Here is a 22890-nt window from a genome sequence, read left to right on the forward strand (position 1 = left end):
CTCCCACTTTTTCTTGTATTCCTTCCTTCTTTTGATAACTTCCTGAACTTCTACATTCCATTATGAGCTTTATGTATCTTATTTCCTAATCAGTCTTGGTTGCACGTGTGTTCTATAGTCTTCACACATATTGCTTTGAAATACAGCCAGTCTTCTTTGACTCCAAATATTTCCTCTTCTTCCTGAGGTATTTTCCTTGAACATTTGTACTTTCACTTCCTTACCATCTACCCATCTTACCATCCACTTCCAGACTGCATCCTGTCAGTGAACCTACATTCAGTACTACAATCCTTAGTTCATGTTAGGCAAGTTGACTGATTTTACCTCCGTCATTCACTCAACAGAGTGCTCCCAAGTAACCCAGGCTGGGTAACGAGACACTGGCCAGCCAGTAACTTATTGACCTAGGGCACCTTTGCTTTATGGTGGGCACACATTGGCCAACAGAGGCACATAGACCCTTTCCACTATTAACATGAGTCTCTGGCATAGGTCAGAGTAGGCTGAGTCCTCAACCCACTTATCACCATCAAATACCCATGCCCATTTTTGGTTACATTAGTCAACATGACCAAATCACCTAACGCCAATTTTGACACCATTGAATGAGTAACCCTGACATGGAGTGCACTCTGTGATTCATGTCCTGCTATCTAGGATATATTATCTCTTTATGTTGTATCTTTCGGCTTTTCCCGGTTAGGGGTCACCACAGTGGAACTCTGGTCCGCTAATGATTGGCAGTAGATTTTTATGTACCGACTTGGCAGGCCTGACGCACAACCTTCAACGAAGGTACGCCCATTCATGCATGTCTCCACACAGAAGACGCTTTAGCTGAGAATTGAACAGGACAACGTCTTACTGTGAGGCGACAACGCTACTGCAGCACCACCACCGCAGCTTAACGGATTTAATGAGAATGACACAGAGACAGCATATTTTATTTCAGTTCACTGTCAGACAACCTCAACAAGCAGCTAAATGAAAATCATAAATAAAACATGTAATACATCACTGAATAAATCTATGTGGTATGTTTAGTAATCAAAGGGAATCAGAAAAAAAAACATAATTTATTTTTTAATATGTCAATGAATTAAAATAAATATTTTGAAACAGTTTCACACAAATAATGATGACAATGACACTATTTCATAGAGGGATCACACCCGACCCAAACTATTTTAGACCCATGAACCTGACAACCTTTATATGTTAAATCATGGAGAAGTAGAGAGGGAGAGCATATTGGGGAGCCGCAAACAGAACTTTTGACTAATATCAAAGATTGAAACAATACTAATTTCACAATCTTTAATCATACTTTGACTTGGGAATTGGTTCCTTTCCTGTCATGGTATTAGAAACCCAAAAGACTTGGAGAAATTAAACTGGAAGACAGACTGAAATGCTTTACAGTATTTAAAGCTGTTCGCTAATCAGAGAAAGACTGAACTTCTTGCTTCTGTCTCTGTAGTACTACTGAGTGTTTCACAGCTTTCAAAGCTGTAAAACACTATGCTCCGACAGATTATTTTCCTGTAGCTATTCTCATATCATAGCAGCTGAATCTCCATGTGCTACAAAAAATTATGATCATGTCTCTGATCATAACCAGCTAGTTCTTAACATGGATGTCGAAATTTCAGCTCTCAAGCTTTGATTCAGTCCACTCTCAGGATGAATTTCTTAACATTTGTATCAAACCTATAGTAAGATCTTTATGATTAAAGACCTAGTCATAGTCATCTATATCAAGAAATATTTACACAGTCAAATATTCAGTATTTCATTATTCTCCAAGAAGGCTGATTTGCAACCATAGATGTGGCTGCATTTATCTTTGAGGTTAGCCAAAGGTGTTCTTTGCAGCACCTGCAGCATGCTTAGAACTGACTGCTTCTGCAATTCATATAGAGTTACACATATCAATAGCATCTCTGAAAAGACTGTAAACTCTTTTTTATGAGACCCATCGCTCCTACTGCTACTACTGGAACTGTCTGGGTACCTTCTTCCACATTTCCCTTGTTTCTAATTACAATTATCATAATGTAATTCTTCCTGACAGACTGTCAGTAAGATCTTATAAATAATTATCAAGTAAAAAAATCTGCTTCTGGGTACTGAAGCCACACACAGTAAAGCTGGTATTCTAATTGCCTAGTGCATGCAGCAACATTTATTAGGGAAGGCATGCATGCTTTTGATGAATGATCAGGTATGCCTGCTTGAGATGCTAGTGCTTGAGGGAATGAAAATAACATTATGGTTTGAATTTTGACTTGATTCATACTTGCCCCATGCCTCTCTGAGGTGAGTTACTCACTCCTGGTGCAGCTTAGAGTTGGCAATTATTTCCTCAGCAGCTGTACAGTACAAAAAGAACACAAATATATATAAAAGCATAATGAGTAACTGCGTCGGCTGGCTAATTTACTGTCATATCATGTTAAGGACCAGTATACTTACATAACTGGTGGTGTTCTCAGTTCTATATTCAACCCCCCATGAGCTTAGGAGGTCCTACTTGAACTTTATATGGTCACAGTAGTGATGACAACATTGTTACCCATTGTGTGGAATGCCAATTACATTGCAGACAGCCTTGGCTAAGCTATTCTAAGCTTTAGCCTTATACTGAGACCCAGTATAATCTCCCCGCAGCAGCCTATGGCTGTAGCACTTCACTAGCAGTGCCACAAATATCCTGGACTCCTCAACACTCCACCTTTGTGCTTCTAAGTTAACACCTTTCTCTACCTTACCAGCCATGTCTGCAAAAGTCAAGCTAACAAAATATGTCTGAACTGGTCCCTATTTCAGATCTCACATGTTATTTGATATTGCACAAAGGCACACAACCTTACCAGCTACATTTATGTGATTGAAAGCAGATGGACTCCTTGGCAGATGCATTGGCACTACTTACAGCACATAGCAGTAAAGGTGTGAAACATGGCATTGACCTGTGCCATGTGTGATCCTCCACCTATTATCATAGGTTCCAATGTTCCGCTATAGACTGATTACTTGCATAGCTTTTGAGGGTTACACCTTGAAAGGTGAAAGATGCTGAATTCTGACATGTTGTATTAGGCCTTATGTTAAAACATTATTAAATCAAACTCGTCAGATAAATGATGCAAAAAAATTGCAACTTAATGTATTAACTGACATTGCCACATGAGAACTACCTTTCCAGAATGGAAATTTGACATATAGTGTTATCTGAATGAATGGAGATATACTTCAGAGAGGCCTATGTGTGTGGTTGTAACTATGTCTTGGAAAGCATTCCTATGTAAAAGTCATTCTTTCTGCAAGTAAATATGGTTCACATGATTAAAGTCAAATGTGATGATTACTGCATGTCAGTTTATGTTATATGCATACTTTGGAAGACATAAGGATCCTAATCACATAGTTGGGATATGTGTTGAGTTACAATGATTACAACAAAAGTATTGTGTCCATCATCCATCCATCCATCCATCCATGCATTCATCCACAGCCTCTTTTCCCAGTTTTGCATATGGGGTCAGGGTGTCACTTCAGCAGTGACAATCATATATAGCCAAGGTTCACACCACTGGGTGGCTAGCCCTGTCATGGTCCATCATAAATATGCAAGTGATTTTTATATGTAATACATTCATTGTCATGTCTAGGAAATTGGACATGCATTAGGTTGTGTGTTTCTCTAAAACATTAATTACGTATGCTAAATAGCACATTTTCATTATGTAAGGCTTATTGCTACATTGCTTGCAAGAAACAGGTTTAACATTAACAGATTGCTTTAGTGTTGCAGTTCTGTTCAAAAAGTTGTGAGAAATATGCTTCTTTCACCCTTTTTAAGAAGCATCTTGTAGCTGGATATGAATCCTTAATAGTTTGCATTATTTATCAAAAGTCACTGTCCTTATACATTGTGCCTCAGATATAGCTCTAGAACAGGTGGACTTTCTCATCTTAGTAATGCCCAAAGTGCTGTATAAAGCACACCATTGCCAGCTGAACTTGAGCTATTTAAGGCAGTCTAAACTACATTTTTCATTTTTTTTCTTAGGTACTGAACCATTCTTGCACATTGCCAAGTGGAGAGCAAATGTACCTTAAAAAGGAAAAAAAAATGGAAAAGTAAATATTGTGAATTATGGCAAAGTGTTCTGTAAACAAGACTCAAACAATGCTTCATGTACCTTATTTCTGTTAATTCACCTCAGCTGCACCTTGTGCCACAGAGAAGTTACCTGACAGGTGTATTTTCTTGAATGATTAATATCCAGAGTTCTGTTGGCTTTGCCAAGCCACCAGGCATGTTTGAGCTACCTAAGGCATACTAAATAACATTTTTCCTTAGGTAGTCCACCCTGTTTGTGTGCTGCCAAGTAAAGAGCAAATGAGCCTTAAAAAGAAGGTAAATAAAAAAATGGCATATTGTGACAAATTGCAATCTGATCTCCACACAGGATTCGAAAAATGCTTCATGTGCCTTATTTCTCTCGATTCAGTTCAGTTACACCTTTTATGACAGAATTTTTTTCTTAAGTAGTGAACTGTGTTTGCAGGCTGCCTAGTGGAGAGCAAATGTACCTTAAGATAAAAAAAATGGAAAAGTAAATATTGTGAATAATGGCAAAATGTTCTGTAAACAGGATTTGAACAATGTTTCATGTACCTTATTTCTCTTGATTCACTTCAGTTACACCTTTTACCACAGATTTTTTTTCCTTAAGTAGTGAACTGTGTTTTCTGGCTGCAAAGTAGAGTGCAAAATGTACCTTAAAAACATGGAAATGTTAACATTATGAATCATGGTAAAGTGTTCTGTAAACAGGATTAAGACAATGGTTCAGGTGCCTCATTTCCTTGTTTACATACTGCCAAGTGGAGAGCTAATGGAAAAGACATTAGAAGGGTAATATATGTTAGGGAAATTACAGTAAGGGAATGAAATGCAATGCATAGGTATATGTAACAATGACCGGAGCAACAAGTACATTCAAGTGAGCAATTCTTCCTTCTCACATCTCCTTGGAACATCAAACATACTTTGTGGAACACATTATCAGGTCTGTAGTTAATTACAAATTATGCTGAAGAGGGCAGACTAATGATCACATGTTGTTTGCAGTAGTGACAACAGTTGACTTTTAAGCAACAGCACAAAGGAACCACTAAATATGATTAAATATGTATCCAGACAATCTTCTGTAAAAGTATCATGTCAGTGGATTCAAATCATGCTCTGGATAGACTTTATCTATAAGCTCACTGCACTTGCACCTTGTACCACAGAGAAAATTGACTCTCAGGTGTATTTTCTTCCCTTAGTACTATGCAGAGTGCTGACGGATGCATAATGCCACTTGGCAGATTTGTGCTACCTATGGCAACCTAAACTAAAGTTTTCACTTTTTCCTTAAGCCATGAAAGTGATTTTCATGCTGTCAAGCAGCATACAAATGATACAAGAAAAATATATATGTACATTATTGTATATCAAATACTTTACATGTAAATGTTTGATCAAATGTGTTATGTTGCAACAGGGACCTGAATGGGTTTGAACCTTCAGAGTTGCCAGGGACAAAGACATATAATATCAAGGCGATAAAAAGTCTAGATTTAATAATAATCTGACATTGTATCTGGTTGCACTGAAAATGTAGCATAAGTTTTGAAAGTTGTTCTTTCACATTTGACTGTGAATGTCTTGATGAGTGGGATATTACCAGCAGTTAGAATAGGTGTGCACTTACATAATAGTAAACAGAGACTGTAATCACTGCAGTTATATCCTTTTCTTTTTGTCTGGTGCATGCTTTCATTAACTATGCTTTCATGATAGCAAATCTATCTCTGTTTTCTTGCCATATGCTATCTCTAACAATGCTTACAGTACTCCCTTTAATATAAACAACATTTCTTACTAAGGGCCAGTAACTGTGGCCATTTAATACATTTGAATGTTAGGGCTGCCAATATCCTAAATCAGTCAATGTACTTGCAGACTTTTTTTAAAGTATCTTCTCCCTGACATACCCTTAGTAGATGTACATCAAAGTGAGAAGACTGTGAAAGCTGATTGTTCCTGCAGTCAGGTTAATCAAAGACACCTGCAAGCCATTAACAGGGAACACTTCTCAGTGCTCATCCTTGCATTGCTAGGTTATGTGCATGTACTTGTGTAGGTCCTTATAACATGTTTACATTCCCTACACGTATTTCAGCTTTTGGTATTCTGGAATGTTAATGAATTCACACCTCATTTGCATGGTAGCAGTGCTCAAAGAGCTGACTATGCACTATATATAAAGGTAATCATGTAGCTAATGCCATTTCATTGTGCTGAGGAGATTGTTTTGAGATACAGAGCTCAATAGTGCTAGTAAAACAAGATTTGGGAAGAGTTATCCATTTTCTACAGAGCTACATTGTCAAGGTATGTTGCTATTTCTTAACTAATGCTTTTAGTTTAACATTAAAAGGTGAAATGCATTGAACACTGAAAAACATTTATATAATTTTAGATTTATTTACTTTTATCCCATCCTTTTGCCATAGCCATGTTTGGATTTCTACAATTTATGCTATGAAATGCTATATAATCAATTCATTATTTTATTCTGAATAAAACTGAGTAGTTCCTGTCCACTCTCAGAGATCAAGAGGCCTTGTCAGAAGGTTCTGCCAAACTCATTGATATTGGTGCAGTTGTGAATGGCAGACCCAGAGTGTCACAAGCAGACCTTCCAGGTAAACAAGATGCAAGTGTCATTGTCATATCTTTAAATGCATATATCTAAAATGTCTGATAAAAATAATATATATATATATATATATATATAGAGAGAGAGAGAGAGAGAGAGAGACAGTGATTACTGTGTGAGTCAGACTACAGTCATAAAGAAAGAGTGGAGTTGCTTTGGGTTTTGGGGTGATGGCTAACTGATCATTAACTTTTTTATGAGAAGCTTTTTAATCTACTCTTGTGAGGGGACTGTTCTCTTGTTTTTGTTTCATTTACATTGTGATAGTTATCAGACATCTTCCTTTTCATCCTTGTTATGCAGGCACATGTGGATTACAGGCAGCCAGCCTACTTACATATGGTAGGCAGACATTTGTTTATTGCTAATAATGCATGTAAGGTAGATTTAAGCCACTATGACAGTAAAGTTTTTCTTGTGTCAGTATCTGTTTAAAAGTTAAACTCACCCTTCATTATAAGGAAATTATGAGATCAATTTTATTCACCCTTTTTCTGTCTGTTGTGTTTATTGCTTGTTATTACAAGTGATCCTGAGAGTGGCAATGTGTAACTCCTGCAGCCTGATGTCAGCGTTTTGGTAGCCTGTGATGATGATGGTGGTGATGAAGAGGCACAGTCTGGGGGTGCAGGGGGTTCACCTGACACTGAAGTTGTGACTCCCACATTCCCTGCTCATGTTTCTAACACAGTCAGTATGCCTATGCATACCCAGGGCACTGAGACTTCTGATATAGGACAGGTTGGGGTGACACATTTGGTCAGGGTAGTGTGGTTACTCTGATTGCAGAGCTGGTTATCTCTCCTGGTAGCCATCGTGAGGGTGTAGTGTCACACAGGAGGGTTGGTAGGGGTGCTTAGAGGAAGTCTGTTGTCCACTCTCCTCCTGAAGCTGGTGTGTTATTGTGTGCTGCCAAATGTGTGTGTAAGGCTGTAGTAGAGGCATAGGCATGCTGCACCTGGGCCTCAGAATAGACAATGCGACTACTAAATGTTATCCATTCTGATGTGATTCACACCCTGAACCATGTGGGCAACTCCTTAGACAGGATGAGTGATGTACTGGATCAGGCAGTATCTGTGATGGAATATCTATTGGGGGAGGGTATGCATCCATATGTCTGGAGAGTCACTCCATTTTCTGGTGATAGCAGATGTGGCCATGCAAGATCCTCACATTGGCACTCCATCCACTGCTGTCAGTGATTGCAGTGTCCACACCCAGACATGGTAGGCCGTGGAGTCATGGTTCTGGATGTAGTGATGAGAAGAGCTTGTATGGCACACATCGCTCACATTCAGGTAGCACACAGACTTCTAGTCAAGGCTGTGGAAGTAGCAGTGCAACTCCTTGCAGAGGTGGTTCTAATGGCTATGGGTGATGATGCTGAACTGACTGCTGTACCATACATGGCTCACACCTGTCCGAGTTGCCATGCATAGTGCTTGATTGTGTTTATGCAGACAGACACACAAAGAAAAAAAATCACTTGCCCATACCACTTTACACACAAGCAAACTATCTAAAACAGTACTGTTGAGTGCTATATGTCTGTTGTTACTTGCCCTGAAAATTGTATATTCTACTAGATACATGTGTTTTTTAACTGCATATTCTCTCTGCTTTGGTTTCAGCCTTGCCCTCTTACCCCCCTTGCAAATGACAAGGATTGTGCCTTGCCCTTTACACATATCTTTGTGATTTATGGTGCATATAAGTATGATGCACACAGTGTATAGCTGATGTTTGCTTATTCACAATATTGGATTTATCAATATATGTATTGCATAGCTAAAGTTGTTGAGTTCTTGTTCCTAGTCATTTGTGAATGGCTTACTTCTATATTGTAGTAATACATTCTATTTCAGTTTTGTCATTACAGCATTAGAAGCATTAGGTACTTCAGTCTTGCTTCTTGATATACTAATGCAAATAAAGGTATAACTGACCTGTTCCATGTTTTATGGATAGTAGTCAATTGAAATGCATGATACTCAGTATTGTAACTGTATGCTGCAAACGTCTTAGAGAGAGGATATTACTGAAATATCTGTATACCTATGATAAAAGGCTCTGCTCAGGGGCATATACATATTTTCATATGAGAGTACTCAAGTACTCAGTTATTTAATTTTTTTTCCCTTTACAGTTTTCACACTTACCTTGTCATTACTACAGGTAATAATTGTGTCTTTGGGGGGTTGTTCTTGTCTGATGCTATCAGAACACAGCCGTTAGATGGTTAATTAAAGGTTGTGGGGTCTGACAGGCATCAGTTTCCTATGTGTATGTATGCGGCATCTTAGGTTTTGAGCTAGGTAGTGATTATGTGTGCTATCCTTTGCCTTTTAGCCAGAGCTTGGACATACTGTGCATGCCTCTATCTGCCAATACCATCTGCAGCTGGTGGTTCTCCCTCAGACTCCTCATCTCTACCTGCTGCTGGCCCTGTTTATAGTCCTTAAAAATGTGGTCCTGCCCCTTGCTGTGAGAATTATATTGTGTAACATATCCCAATCTGTAAATATTTTGGCAGAGTTGCCTGCGTTGTGCTGTACCACACCTCCTGATGTGTCTAGACACTGGAGCCTTGATTTAAGAAAAACAAACAGTTATTCTATAATATTCCTAATTTGAGCTTGGGCTTCATTTTAAGTTTACACAGTGGAGTTGTGTGGGTTTCTCATTGGTATCATGAGTTAGGGTTCCAATGCATAACTGGCATCCTCAACTAGATGCCCTTGAGGAATGTTACCCCTAACAGCCTGGTACACGACTCACAAGTATGCATTTGTGCGAGTCTTGGAAACTGTTTAGGTTGTAGACATTGTAGATGATCCCCTGGATATTACAGACAAGCTGACAGTTTATAGAGTGAAAGGTTTTTTTTTTGATGTACTGCCTTCCCTGTTTCTCCAGTGGGGCTTTTATTTCTATGTGTGTGCAATCTATGGCCGCCAGTACTTTGTGGAGGTGTGCTATCACAGAATTCCTGCATGGTTCTTGCAGTCTCCTGTGGTGTTTGTGGGAAACAGATATGTTCCCTTGCATGTAGTAACACACTGCTTTTAAAAACGGATGTCATATTCTTGAGGCACCCCTAATATATCCCCTGTGGGTCTCAGAAAGTACCAGCAGCTACTATACATAATGCTAGACATACTTTTGTTTCCACTGGGATGGATTCTCCTTGATTTCTTTGTTGCTTGAGGTGGAGCATTAGAGGCTGTGTTTTTCCTCCAGTGTTTCCACGTCCACCTTGTATCTGTCACCAGTTTTTGTTTCATGCAGTGCATGATAGGTCAGATGGGGTGTAAACACCCTTCTTCTTCTTGGCCAAGTTCTGGCAGCAGCAACAGCAGCTCCTGATGTAAAGCCTGTTGCACCTACAGCATAACAAAGGCAGCAGCGACTCCCTAACATGTTTTTTTCTATGTGTAATTTTGCCTGTATTTCAAAAGGTTTTGGTGTACATGGCAAACGCCTACATCAAGTGTATAGAATTGTGTTATAGCTTCCTGAAGAGCTCCACTATGTTGGATCAGTTAATTAGCATGTACTTTGGCTCATTATGCTGTCATTATCATATTTTGCATTTCTCTTTGTTTGGCTGCCCTACATGTCTTGTAGAGCCACTTAATTAATGCCAGATAATGCACTATTGTGTTGGCGATGCTAAGCGATGTCAACACGATCGCTACACTTTGTGCAACTCTTTATGAATCTTGGCCATAAAATAATGAAGACAGTGCACAGAATAGCATAATCTGAGTATTTTCCTTACTTCCAGGCCTCCTGGTTGAACTGTACAACTTCAGGGATTAAACCCTCTGAGGTGACTACTTTTCCTAAAGGAAGAAGAGCAAGTTGTGTAATTTTGGGAGAACAGAGTCAAGATTACTATTACTGAAAATAAAGCTGCAGCTGATATTGCAATTATTAACTTTTAACTGAATATGCGCTGTGAAAAGCTAGAGATGGTGTCAGCCTAGGTATTTTGGCAAAGATAATGTCAGAAGGATGATGATTTTATCATGTTAGATGGTAGCAACGGAATTCAACATGAAATAATTATTTATATGACAAGTTCTCTTAATGGGTTCAAGTTATATCAGTTAAATGTCATCAAGATAGTCAAGAAGGAAAACTGTTATAGCAGCAAAGAGATTAGAATGTAGGTATCTCATTAGAATAGCATTGTTGTTATTTAACCACAGTTTAATGACAGGTGGAAGGTGAGAATATATAACAGAATGCACAGGAGTGTGACTGTAATGAACGACACTGTAAATTAATGAATATTTTTCCTATAGTGAGTTTAGTTGTTAGAAAGATGGAGCTAAGTTTATCCAAGCTGTTTTGCAGAGGTACACAGCCTTGACTATTAACCAGGTAAGCAGGGTTTGAATAGTGGTCCAAAGACTGGAGGATCCAGGCAGGGAGTGGGGGAGTGAAGGTGCATGACCTGCTTACCTCTGTCAGTGAGTGGTAAGGGTTCACATGCACTCAGGCACATTTGACACTGAGATCTCCCTGGTGGAGATTAGTGGGACCACTAATCATGCTGCAAGTGGAGGGGGAAGGTTACTTAGAGGGAACAGCCATTGTGGAAATGAGGAGACATCCTCTGCAGATGGATTTCTGCATGACTCTCCATGCCCTACAAATGAGTTAATGCAACTTACAGCTGGAGAGAAGAAAAGAAAAAAAAATCCAATCCACCCTAGATAGCTGTTATGTTGGTCCCTTGCAGCTGACTGTCAACCCTATGATGGGGATTGAATGGGCCACATGGTTGGGAGGGGCTAATGGTTCTTGTCAAAATGCAGCAAAAAGAAAAAAAAAAGTTTAAGCTATTACTTAATGTACTTCCATGCCACATTCATGATGTTACCTCAAGGCCTATCACTAGGGGGAGTGTACCTTAGGTAGGAATGCTTAGTACTTTGAAGTGCTTATTTCATGTTAAAATGCTTTATCTCACTTTTCCATCATGAAGAAATGAAAGTAGAATGTCTCATCTCCACTCTGAAAACAATATTTCCGCATGTATTTTGCATAATCTGTATTGCACAAGGTACTGCTACTTTCACAGTATTTTGCACAAAAGGCTATCACAGAGTAGCACTAAACTGCTCACTGTCTTCCTACAACAAAATACATTTATATTGCTAGCAATGCAAGTCCCATATTTTATAATTCAGTGGTACATTGCCAAATGCTGATTTCATTTTAAAAACTCAGTATCTGCTTTCCCATCGTGTTAGTTCCTTATTATCATAGAAAAACTCGAAAAACCAAAGAACATCCAAAAAACAAAACCAGTGGTAAACACAGCTAAATCAAACCAAGAAAGTCTATGAGTGTTGTTTAAAATTTTATTGTTAGCGCTTTCATGCACCAAAATGTGTATGCACTTCTTCAGACAAAGAATCAAACAACACTATCACCATATATACGGTCAAGAGTTAATTACATCCAATTAGGAAAAGCATTAATTAGGGGTCAATTAAATACAATTAAATTGAAGGTTAAAAATTAAAAATTAAAACTATCCAGCAGTATAGAACTTTCAACTAAGAACAAAGTTTTCAACAAAAAACATCACAAAAAGATTACAGATGTCATTTTCAAACAACACCAGCATTCTTCACGTTAAAAAAGCTTATAAATAATACCTAAAGCTTGAATTGGAAGTTTGATTCTTTGTCTGAAGAAGTGCATACATGTTTTGGTGCATGAAAGCGCTAACAATAAAATTTTAAACAACACTCATAGACTTTCTTGGTTCGATTTAGCTGTGTTTACCACTGGTTTTTTTCCTTATTATCATAAACTGGAAAGCAAAACGATGCAGATCCACTCAGGACTCCCCACCACCTAGTTCAAAATACTACTTGTTACCATTGTATCAAAGTGTGTGTGTGTGTGTGTGTGTGTGTGTGTGTGTGTGTGTGTGTGTGTGTGTGTGTGTGTGTGTGTGTGTTTGTGTGTGTGTGTGTATATATACGTGCCAGATTTGAGTATATTACTGATTGTAGATTGTACTTACAGAGAAACACATTACCTCCCTGCAAGCAGATGGATAACAAAGAAGATTTGAAAATACACATTATCTAAATGATACCAATCACAAAATGAAACCAAACAGCTTCATTTTGAGAACAGTGTCACAAATAACTATTAAAAAAGAGGACTAACTTGCAAGCAGACATTGTCTGCATAGTGGCATTGTAAGGGAAAGGGTGTTTATCACTCTAAGATGTAGGACTGGGGTTAGTGGTGGGGGTATAGACAGGGAAAGGGTTAACAGACATGAGTTAATTCAGAGGAAGGAGGCTTTGCTGAGTTTTCTTGGACTCCTTCTAGTCTTTCTGCACTTGACAAAAATGCATTCAACCACTTTTGACTCCTTTAATGAACTGAACACTTGCTAAATAGTATGGAACCCACCTTTATATATTTAGTGTGCTGCTTTTACTCTTCCTCTGTATTGGGCAATGCACTTAAACCAATGCCGTGCGGAATTTGATTAATGTATAGCCCAATACAACAGAAAAGAAGAAGTAGCACAGCGTATGTATAATAAACATTTTACACTTGTTGTCGTTGCCGTCTTTCGGCTTTTCCCGGTTAGGGATCGCCACAGCGGAACTCCGGTCCATTAATGATTGGCAGTAGATTTTCACGAACGCCGAGGTGCCAGCTCGACATCCAACCTTCAATGAAGGCACACACATTGTCAGAAAAATATGTATTAGTAATATGCTTAGTGCATTCAAGGTTTAAAAAGGGTTAACACGTTTATATTTCACACTGCATAAATCTGTAGGAGCTGTTGAGACATTCCAATCCTGTTATGTCATAAAAATATGTGCAGCTATGATCTGCTTATGCTTTGGAAATTAACAGGAAAGCATTTGATTTCTGCTAATGTCATGAAAATAATAATAGATGTTACTAATGTCATGAGACTTAAACAAAGAGTTATTGATTTTCTGCTTATGCTATGAGAAAATACTCAGCTGCAGAAGCTATTGATAATGAAAACAAAGGCTGTTTGAAAATATAAAATGTAATCAGCATTTACTTGTACCTAAGCTGGAAATGTACCTTGAAATGTAACACATATATATTAGAACTGCACAACTGAAGAATATAAAGTTTGTAGTAGGCTAAAAATAAGCCCCCAAGGCCAGGTTGTTTTTCTCAAATGTTTTTCATAAATCCAGTCATGTCAGTGTAACACATAGTGAGTTTTAAATCTGAACATGTCAGCAGGAAATCTAGGTAACATTTTCTATAGAACAATACAGAAAGCTGTGTCTAACTACGTCAACCATAGAAAAGTAACATTTCATAGAACTGTATAAAAGAAGCATACTACTCACTAGTAATTTGGACAAAATCCTGTATCCACATGTTTTGTCTCCTTGCTGCAAGTAATAAAAGGTGCCATACTTGAACCTTACGTGAATTGGTCTTTGAAGTTTTTTCCTTTGACAGATTGGTCCTTCGAGCCGTAACCCTCACTTCACCTCGGATCAGACGGGCCGGGTGGTTGAAACTCTACGGGGAAGAAACCAAATCGGTTCTTCTTATTTGAAAAGCCCTCCAACTGAATTGTCGTACAAAAGAGGCCAGCTACTTTCTGATCTGCGACTGAAGGACGGGTCTCCACGAACCAGGTGATCAATCACGTAGGCTCAGGTAAGGTGAATCTACTTTTTTCTGTTTTCTGTTTTAGATCAGGGACTAGATTTGTATTGTTTTTGTCAAGACTGTATTTTAGAAGTCAGGGACAGAAAAGATTACTGTCTTGTCATAGATCAGGAGAAACAGAATAGGTAGGCAGTCATTCTGAAGAGACTATAGCAAAATCCGCTGTACCACATTAAAAATAAGAGAAGTTACGTAACGATCAAAAGGGTAGAACAAAATGGGTAATAATTGCACAAAAAGACCTCAAAATCTGCCATTAACCGAAGACGCAAAATACATGCAGTCGCAGAGTGCTGACAATATTAAATACTATTCAAAATGGGTTAATAAGTACGAATTTGATGGTAAATTAGAAAAATCCTCGCTTATCAAACTTGTTAAACAGCTCAAAACCAATTCCAAAGGTCGAGTAAAAAAGCAACGCCAATTAGGAATTCCTCAAGCACACAGGTGGATTGAGGAAATAAACTGTAGGGAACAAAAGAACAACAATTCAAAAACAATGTTTTTAGATAAGGAGGACAATAACTTAGTAATAGCATCGGCCCCTTTGCCTCCCTTACCAGAATATGAAGCAAGTAAACAGGTTAGTCCACCCCCACAATATCCTGTTGTCACTGAAAATAGAGACATTGCAAAAGTAAGACCATTTATTAGAGATCCCATTGGGACCAGGTCTCGAACACGGGCAGATAACTCAAATGAAGGCATTGAGTTATATCAAATGGTTAAGAATTCACGATCTATGAGTGAAGAAGAAATATGCCCACTTATAGAAGTACCTAATCCTCAGGCATGACAAGACGGTCAGGACCCAACTATTTTAGTGTCTAGACCCTGGACTCCGGAAGATATCCGGAAAGCCACTGAGGGAATTCCCCATCCAAAAGTTAATTTTAGAAAGTTCTCAGAAGATTTACAAGGAATGAGGCTGAGTTATAACTTAAACAGAGAAGAGGTAGAAAAAGTAGTTAGACAAATTGTGGGGCCTGATTGGCACATGATTAGTGGCAACTGGAATCCCCGTGATGCTGCACATAGACCCCTCCCACATAGCAGCGCAGAGATAGACAACAGAGTAAAAGGTCTTACAGACAACATCTCTGAAAAATGGAAGCCTAGGGCAGACTGGACTTGCATTAATCAATGCATCCAACAAGAAGGTGACACTATTGACCGGTATTATGCCTGATTATTAGAATGTTTTAATAACCACTGTGGAATGCAGATTCCTGAAGATCAAACACAAGATTCCCCATATGAACAGCAGTTAAAGAATGAATTCTTAAAAGGCAGTAACCCATAAACAGTTTTATTACAAAACACATGGTAGATCATCGTACAAGCAGGTTACAGTCATTACTTGAATATGCTAGGCATGCCGAAAGGCATTTTAATAGTAAAAAGAAAAAGAAAGCTCAAGTATTTTCTGTAGACGATGGAGCAGAAGTTTATGTAGTACAGTCCGGGAAAAAGGGCAAGAAAAATGCACAGAGAAACAAACAATCTGATTAGTGATCAGAGGACTTTGAAGGGCGAAAGAAAAGGGGTGAATGTTTCAAATGCAATAAAAAGGGACACTTGGAAAGGGATTACAGAAAAAACAAGAAGGCAGCCACGGAAGACAAGGAGGGTGAGGACTGACTATATGGTAGTCAGGAATCACTAGAAGGGGATAGCGAAGAAAGGACAAATGAGAATGTGATAGAGGGAGTAGAGGATGTGACAGAAGAGATAGAGGAAGTGCAGGAAGTTACTGGCAATGAAGAAAATGAAATATTAGACCTAGCTTTATTGAGCCTGGAGCTCTATTTAGCAGACACAAAACCAGAAATTACACTCTTGGTAGAAGGGGGGGAGGGAGGTTAAATTCTTGTGTGACTCAGGGGCATCACGAACCTTGATACATCCCTCCAAACTGCCAGAAAACTCAAAGTCACGTGATTACATACTGGTAAAAGCAGCTAATGGACAGCTGTATCGGGAGCCCCTCTACCGTAATATTGCAATAACTGATCCTGTTTCAGGATTGACTCAGAAAAGCAAAATTGTTGTTTCTGCAAAATGCCCAGTAAACCTCTTGGGCAGAGACTTTATGCAACTATTTGGTATAGCAGTAGTCCCAACCATGCAGGGTATGGAAGCACAGCGACAAATTGCTACCTTTGTAGTGCAATCAGAGGGTGAAATGTTTTACTGGTACAGCCAGGACTTGGTTATGGTCCAGGGACTGTGACCAAAGAATTAATGAATGTAGCCATCAGCAAGTTCCCCTCCTTTGACATTGATAAACAACACCTGTTGCATTGTACCCTGTATTACTGTAACACATCAGGACCTGATAAGGAATACTAGCAAAAATTGTTTAAAAATCATGCAAACAGATTGATATTACGTAATCTGTACTGGGACACAGAAGGGAACAGTGTAGCTAGCTGTTCATTGCCCCAGGAATTCTTTGCACTTTATAAATCTAATTGATTACCACATGTTAGCTTAACCAAGGACAAAAACATAGAATGGGCAGACCTAGGAGAAAAAGTCACGAGATGGGAGAAACAAACAAAATTAGAACTATCAGAACAGGGAGTACAAATACAGAAGTTGAATTGGATAACTCAGACCCACCCAGCCGTACACTTGCAGTCTAGCAAGGACAGCTGATTAGCACTCCTATTAAAGGAGGAAGAGAATGCCTTATAAAATATACCAGAAACTCTCTGGTCAACAGGAAAGTCAGATGTAGGACTTATTCGTACAGTGGGACCAGTTACTATCATGCCAAAGTCAGCATTTAGACCACAAAAAAGACAGTATCCCTTAAGAAAAGATGCAGAGGCAGGAATCAAACCTATCATAGCAGCTTTACTTAAGGAAGGGGTGCTGGTGGAATCTCCCGATTCACCATGTAACACACCCTTATTTCCGGTTAAAAAAAGCAAATGGAGAATGGCGTATGGATCAAGATTTACAAGCTGTAAATGACGCAGTACTACCAAGGGCACCTACAGTGCCAGACCCACACACACTGTTGAATGATTTAAAACCTCAACAGAAGTATTTTTCTGTGGTAGATATCAGCAATGCGTTCTTTTTTATACCAATACACCCTGACAGCCAGTATTGGTTTGCATTCACATTTCAGGGGAAAAGGTATACATATACGCGACTACCACAGGGATATTGTGAAAGTCCAACAATATTCTCACAAGAAATGGCAAGCAACTTGGTGGGATTTACCCCACCAAGAGGCAGTCAGATTTTACTTTATGTTGATGACATCCTGCTGGCAGCCCCCACTCAGCAAGATTGCAAAGAAAATACCATAGCGCTATTACGATTCTTAGCCACTGAAGGACATAAGGTAAATAAAAATAAACTGCAGCTTTGGAAAAAAACAAGTCAAATACCTAGGATATGTAATATCCAAGGAAGGTAGAACATTAGATGAGGACAGAAAAGTAGCAATTTTGCAAGCACCAAAACCCACTACCAAGAAGGAAATGATGTCCTTCTTGGGTACAACTAATTTTTGCCGGAGCTGGATTCCAAACTATGCCTTGGAATCAGCACCTCTGACTGACCTGATATATAAAAAGCCTATGGCAGCACAGGATTTGTTACACTGGACACCAGTTCTGGGATTACCAAACTACCATAAACGTTTTTTCCAAACTGTAGATTGTAAGCAAGGTTATATGACATCAGTGTTAACACAACAGCATGGGGGCAAGCAATGCCCCATTGCTTACTATTCATCACAACTAGACCCAGTGGCACGGTTCTTACCTCACTGTATACAAGCAGTAGTTGCAGCTGCAATGGCAGTACAGGCTTCGGCCTCAGTAGTTTTATTCCACCCTCTCACTTTGAGAGTGCCTCATGCAGTCGCGATTATTTTACTGCAAGAGAAGGTAGCATATCTTTCCCCTGCTAGGCATCTTTCCTGTATGACTATATTGTTGAGCCAACCTCACATGACAATTGAATGATGCATGACTTTGAACCCTTTTACCTTGCTCCCAACCCCTGCAGATGGCACACCACACCGCTGCCTGCAGGTGATTGAGCAAAAGACACTACCTAGAAAGGATCTCATGGATGTCCCCTTGGATGATGCTGAGGTGACATACTACGTGGATGGTTCATGCAAAAGGGGTCCTGCAGGACAGAACCTAGTAGGATATGCAGTAGTTTCTAACACTGAGATTATAGAAGCAAAACCCTTACCACACAACTTATCTGCACCGGCATCAGAATTGATTGCCTTGACACGGGCATGTACCTTAGCAAAGGGTAAAAGTGTAAACATTTTTACTGACAGTACGCTTTTTCTACTGTACAAGTTTTTGCGCAACAGTGGAAAAACCGAGGAATGATAACATCTACTGGCAAACCTATCAATCATGCACAGTTTATTTTATATCTTTTAGAATCTATTCAGCTACCTCAGAAAGTAACCATTTGTAAATGCACAGCTCATACCAAGCAACAAGGTAGGATTTCAAAAGTTAATACGAGAGCTGATACAGCTGCAAAACAAGCAGCTTCAGAAGTATTTCTTTTAAACGAGGAACTACATCCCTCTGAGATTTTAGACTTAGAAATGTTAAAGACAATGCAGACACTCACTACGCAAGCCAAAAAACAAAGATGGGTAAAACGAGGAGCAATTCTCGAAAAGGGGCTGTACATCTCTAAAGAAGGGAAACTGATACAACCATCTAATTTGTTTAGATATGCAGCTTTGTTGAGCCATGGGCAATGCCATGTCTCAACAGGGGAGATGGTACAGCTGGTGAACCGAGTGTTCACAACATATGGATTTGCAAACTACTCTAAAAACTTTTGTTTGATGTGCCAAATTTGTAACAAACATCATGCATAAGGGGCGTTAAAGCCCAAGCAAGGGAGTTTCCCTACACCACCATATCCGTTTTACACTATCTGTATGGATTTTATAGAATTGAACAAATGTGAAAATAAGAAGTATTGTCTTGTTATTGTAGATATGTTTTCCAGATGGGTGGAAGCCTTTCCAACCAAAAATCCAGACGCAGTCACAGTAGCAAAAGTTCTTGTCAAAGAAATCATCCCTAGATTCGACATTCCAGAAAGGATCTGCGGTGACAACAGTACACACTTTGTAAACCAAACCATACAGCAGTTAAGTAAGCATTTTGGTATTTCTTTAAAAAATCATTATGCATACCATCCGCAGTATGCAGGACTAGTTGAGAGGAATAATGGAATATTAAAGAATAAATTAAGAAAGTTAATAGCAGAAACAGGAAAGAATTGGGTGTATTGTCTGCCCTTGACACTGTTGAGCATGAGAACTGTTCCAACTGCAAAAGGATTGACTCCTTTTGAAAAACTGTTTGGAAGGGCTTATTATACACCTCAGTGGAAACTTCTCATGCCCACAAACCAGGAAGCTGACTGTACACTAGCTGAATATATGAGAAATTTGTTGAATTCTAAACATCTGTTGCAGTCAAATTATGTTTCAGATAAAGAACAAACTGAAACATCGGAAGTGGCAGTGATCCCAGGGGACTGGGTGTGGATAAAGGCCATAAAAAAGAAAAACTGGACTTCACCAAAGTGGGAAGGTCCATACCAGGTGCTTCTTTCGACACCCACTGCAGTGAAAATCGCAGAGCAAGCCTTGTGGATCCACCTGACACACTGCAAACTAGTTAAGAACTTTGAACTGGACAAAAATCTTACCTCTCCATCGGGGCCCTCAGCACAAAGTCTGGCTACAAAGGGGGGTCAAATCAATAGGACTGATCCGTCTCAACCCCAGTGAAGAAACCATCAGTGCTGAAGGTCCTATTAGGGCAGAGAGTAAGATCACATGTCAAAAGCAAAAATGATAGACTCCAGAAAAATCCAAATAAAACTACTCAAAAGAGTCGGAGAAAACAGGAATGCAGAACAACCATTTCCTCAGAAGTATTGCATAATCATCCTATTAACTGTACTAGTGACAATAATCTTTTTGTTGTGGCCATTCCTTTTCCCAGCCACGCAAACTGAACTGAATAAACGTGAAGAGTTGCACGTAGAGTGGCACCCAAACTTCAACACTTACCAGGCAATCAAATATGTGTATGCTGAGACCTTCGATGTTTCGAATTGCTGGATTTGCACAGCTTTGCCAACAGCATATGGGAGGGTTACTATTAACTTCAGTCCCCCTAGGAGTCAACGAGACCTGGGAAAATCTGATTCATGATACATCAAGTATTACATCACAAGATAAAATAGCATTGCACTTGTCTGTTCAACAAAAGGGAACTGTGTGTTTTTACAAGAATGATACGGTTCAGGTGGGTTGGAGCAATTGCAATGTTTCTGTTTCTTATAGATGCTACACCAGATCTGATAATACCAGATCTTATTGCAATACAAACTATAATTCATTTTTCCAATTGATGTACAAAACAATTGAAGTAAAACATGATTCTGTTCTCTACAAACAACTGTCTATAATTGACAGAAAAATGTTTCACGCAGGACAAGTTTATGTTCATAGTAAAGTTACTACCAAAGTAGAGGACTGTTATTTTGTATGTGGTAGGAAAGCATACAAGTGGTTACCTGAGAATTGGTCCAGCAGTTGTTTTTTGGGCTACCTGGTTCTGGCCATACGACACACAGCAGCTTTACCTCAAGGGAAAATTCGGAATGTTCGAGAAATCAGCAAGAAACCTGTCAATCCAGTGGGGCAAATCAATGCACGCTGGAAAAACCATCATGCTGTGGGTGATGGACTGACACACATGGACTTGAGTGATACTGTTATATCGTGGGCAGGCATATTACCAGCATATGGAGCAACAAAATCGATCTGGGAGCTGAGAAAACTATCTAAACTTCTCGGAGTAATGAGTAGTGCAACCTTTTCTGCCTTAGAATTGGTAACTAATGAACTGAATGCCATGAGAACTGTAGTTCTTCAAAACCGCATGGCTCTTGACTTCACCCTAACGGCGAGAGGAGGTACTTGCGCTTTAATCCAGGAGGAGTGCTGTTTGTATATTCCTGACCACAAACATGAGATAGACAATCACCTTGAGGTAATTCAGCAGGTGTCGGCTATGACCAAACCAGGACCAAATCCATTGACAGACTTTTTCCAGAGATTGTTTGGGGGGGGTGGAGCAGTATCCTGATGAACATCCTGATTGCCATCTGTGTAGGAATGATCCTACTGGTGGTATGTGTTTGCTGCTGCATCCCCTACATGAAAAGACTGATTAAAGACTTTATAGACATGTCAGTTTTAGAAACCTTATACCAAGGTGCCGAAATTGAAGAATTGTTAAAAAATTGAAAATGCTTTCATGCGTTTAAACTGAATGACTCTCTTAACTGCAAATCCTGAGTAGGAAGAGGTTAGGGGAAGAAAAAACTGTTTATGCTTATTTTGAAAGTAGAATAAAAGTATTAAAAGGGGGGAAATGTCAGAAAAATATGTATTAGTAATATGCTTAGTGCATTCAAGGTTTAAAAAGGGTTAACACATTTATTCTATTTCACACTGCATAAATCTGCAGGAGCTGCTGAGACATTCCAATCCTGTTATGTCATAAAAATATGTGCAGCTATGATCTGCTTATGCTTTGGAAATTAACAGGAAAGCATTTGATTTCTGCTAATGTCATGAAAATAATAATAGATGTTACTAATGTCATGAGACTTAAACAAAGAGTTATTGATTTTTCTGCTTATGCTATGAGAAAATACACACCTGCAGAAACTATTGATAATGAAAACAGAGGCTGTTTGAAAATATAGAATGTAATCAGCATTTACTTGTACCTAAGCTGGAAATGTACCTTGAAATGTAACACATATATATTAGAACTGCACAATTGAAGAATAGAAAGTTTGTAGTAGGCTAAAAATAAGCCCCCAAGGCCAGGTTGTTTTTCTCAAATGTTTTTCATATATCCAGTCATATTAGCAGGAAATCCAAGTAACATTTTCTATGTAACATATAGTGAGTTTTAAATCCGAACATGTCAGCAGGAAATCTAGGTAACATTTTCTATAGAACAATACAGAAAGCTGTGTCTAACTACGTTAACCATAGAAAAGTAACATTTTATAGAACTGTATAAAAGAAGCATACTACTCACTAGTAATTTGGACAAAATCCTGTATCCACATGTTTTGTCTCCTAGCTGCAAGTAATAAAAGGTGCCATACCTGAACCTTACGTGAATTGGTCTTTGAAGTTTTTTTCCTTTGACACCCATTTACGCATATCTTTCGAATGCCCACCAAACCACGGGGAGGACATGCAGACTCCACACAGAAGGCAGTCCCTGCACTCCAGCCGAGAATCGAACGGGAGAACCTCTTGCTG

The sequence above is a fragment of the Protopterus annectens genome, chromosome 11.part0 (assembly GCF_019279795.1).
Source record: "Protopterus annectens isolate FY-2018-M chromosome 11.part0, PAN1.0, whole genome shotgun sequence".
Taxonomy (NCBI): domain Eukaryota; kingdom Metazoa; phylum Chordata; order Ceratodontiformes; family Protopteridae; genus Protopterus; species Protopterus annectens.